A 380-nucleotide genomic window follows, 5' to 3' on the forward strand; every position below is an offset into this window, starting at 1 on the left:
AAGAACAACAGCAAAGTTTGGGACAGCTGTTATTTCGGGGAACATTGCTCTTTATAAAAGCGAATTGAAAGGACCTGATATTCCAATCCCAGAAAGCCACTGCGAACTCTTATTAAACAAGACCTAAAACAAACCAAGTGCCCAGTGTGCTTTTCTGACTCTGGCCACCAGGAGGCGCTGCAAACAAGGACCTTTTCTTCCGGGACCGTAGACTCGCGCTTAGATGAGTCTTGTCTACTCCGGAGCCCCGTAGCCAGGCGTCGCGCTCGGAACCGTAGTTCCGCTTTCTCGTGCGCCGCGCCACCCCTTGGCCGCCCGGCCGCCAGCTCTCTGGCCGTCCCCACCGGCTTCCGGAAGGGGGCGCTGTCTGCGGCGTCGCA

Source organism: Microtus oregoni, unplaced genomic scaffold (assembly GCF_018167655.1).
Source record: "Microtus oregoni isolate MIOR12 unplaced genomic scaffold, Mior012 000037F_ref0000500, whole genome shotgun sequence".
Classification (NCBI taxonomy): domain Eukaryota; kingdom Metazoa; phylum Chordata; class Mammalia; order Rodentia; family Cricetidae; genus Microtus; species Microtus oregoni.